General features: G+C 35.9%; 1 non-coding gene across 1 annotated transcript; it reads left to right on the forward strand.

The window, feature by feature from the left end:
• The first annotated feature begins 636 nt into the window (after nucleotides 1-636).
• On the forward strand, nucleotides 637-743 carry LOC128289444 (small nucleolar RNA R71). The gene has a single exon (XR_008279092.1). It is a non-coding gene; the product is annotated as a small nucleolar RNA R71 (small nucleolar RNA).
• The last annotated feature ends 1,630 nt before the right edge of the window (nucleotides 744-2,373 follow it).

Genomic DNA, 2,373 nt, shown 5'->3' on the forward strand with positions numbered 1-2,373 from the left:
TCGAGCCCTTGAATCAATGCTTGTTAATTCTTAAGTGCTGTTTCGATATGCTGAAAATCAGTTTCTAACACTGAGATGAATTTTGTTAGCATCTCCTCAAGGTTCGACTTTTTCTCTTATTGGTAAGGTGGTTGTTGGAAACCTGGAGGTGGTGGTCTCTGATTCCCTTGGCCTCCCCATGAGAAATTTGGGTGGTTCCTCCAACCTGCATTGTAAGTATTACTATAAGGATTATTTTGAGATCGAGGATTATTACCTATATAATTTAACTGCCCGTTCTCCATGTTGTGGCCATAGGGTGGGTAATCTGAATTGTTTGATCCACCTCCACTTGCTTCGCACTGTATTACTGGGTGAACCTGTAAAGAACCAAGAAAACTGTCAATTTTTTTATTCAAAAGTTCTACCTGATTGGAGAGCATAGTGACTGAATCAACGTTAAAAACGTCGGCTGCTTTCGTTGGCTTTGTCCTCATGACTTGCCACTGATAATTATTCAGTGACATCTCTTCTATAAATTCATAAGCATCCTCAGGTGTCTTATTATTGATAGCTTAGCCAGTGGCTGCATCGATCATTTGTCGAGTTAAAAGACTCAGGCCATTGTGGAACGTTTAAACCTGTAGCTAGAATGGTAACCCATGGTGATGGCACCTTCTCAACAGATCCTTGTATCTCTCCCATGCATCGTAGAGTGTTTCTAAATCCATCTGCACAAAAGAGGAGATATCATTACGTAACTTGGCTGTTTTAGCTGGCGAAAAATATTTTAATAAAAACTTTTCGGTCATTTGTTCCCAATTAATGATTGACCCTCATGGTAACGAGTTCAACCATTGTTTAGCCTTATTCCTTAATGAAAAAGGGAATAATCGAAGGCGAATGTCGTCATCAGAAACGCCATTAATTTTAAATGTATCACATAGTTCCAAAAAGTTTGCCAAGTGAGCATTGGGATCTTCGTCCTGCAAACCATCAAACTGAACAAATTGTTGTATCATTTGAATTGTGTTAGGTTTCAGTTCAAAAGTATTTACAGCAACAGCAGGCCTAACTATGCTCGATTCAGTTCCTGTTAAAGAACGTTTAGCATAATCATACATAGTACGTTGAGCAGGATTCTGATTAGCAGCAATTGGGAGGTAGCAAATTTTCTTGATTTTTAGCCATCTCCTCGGTTGTGGTTGAAGTATCTTCCTCTTGCTCTTTTTCTGTGTATCGTAAGCTTCACCTTATTTCTCTTCGATTTTTGCGAACTGTGCGGTCGATCTCGCCGTAAAAAAGTAGTGGTCCTGACGGGTTTCTTCTGGTCATCAACTAGAAAAAACCTGTCAGAAAAAAATAAATGAAGAATTAGAAAAGAGAATAAAAATTTAAATTGCAATAAAAGTAAAATGGCTAAAGTAATAAAAATCGAGTGTTCCTAATATCCTAGTTCTCCGGCAACGGCGCTAAAAACTTGATACGTGATATTTGAGACAGGTTTTAAAAATTTATAATTAATCGTTCTTGAAACTAACTATTATCACGATGAAGGCAAGTGTACCTATCGAACAGTAGTATAGCTTTAGCAAGACCGGATTGTCGAACCCAAAGGAACCAAGAGTACTAGTAATTACTTTCTTTTCATTATTTAGCCTAAAAATTAAGGGATTTGTTTATCTAAACTAATTAACTAAACTAAGATTGCATAGAGATAAAATTGGAAAAAAAAAGCTTTTAGGAAAACTCGATTGATTAAGATAATACCCAAGGAAAAACCCACCTAGACTTCACTTGTTATTTGACTCTGAATCAGACGATTTATTCATTTGACTTGATCCGTAGAAATCCCTAAATTTTATTATTATCTCTCTCAAGACTAATAATGTCTAACCCTAGGTTGATTAATTGAAATATCTTTCTAATTAACGCCCTAGTGTTGCATTAACTCGATCTATGGATCCTCTTATTAGGTTTTACCCTAATCCGGTAAAATCTTATCACACTATCTCTAGGCGTGCAATCAACTCCGCTTAATTATGACAAATTTACTCTTAGATAGGGTGTATTCCTCCTCTGAATAGGAGCATTAACTCGAATCAATGTCCTGGAATATTACAACAAGAATTAAGAACACATAATTAAGAACAAGTCAAATATTTATCATACAATTTAGATAATAATAACAAGATCCATCTTAGGTTTCATTTCCCTTAGGTATTTAGGGGGTTTAGTTTATAATTATAGAAGAAAACATCTTAGAAGAATACAAAACATAAAGAAAACCCAAAACTCCTGAAGGAACTTGAAGGGAGATCTTCAGTCTTGATAATGAATCAGGCTTATGATATAGATCAATCGGCTTTCCTTAAGTAATTCCTTGCTTCTTAC

The sequence above is a fragment of the Gossypium arboreum genome, chromosome 2 (assembly GCF_025698485.1).
Source record: "Gossypium arboreum isolate Shixiya-1 chromosome 2, ASM2569848v2, whole genome shotgun sequence".
NCBI lineage: Eukaryota > Viridiplantae > Streptophyta > Magnoliopsida > Malvales > Malvaceae > Gossypium > Gossypium arboreum.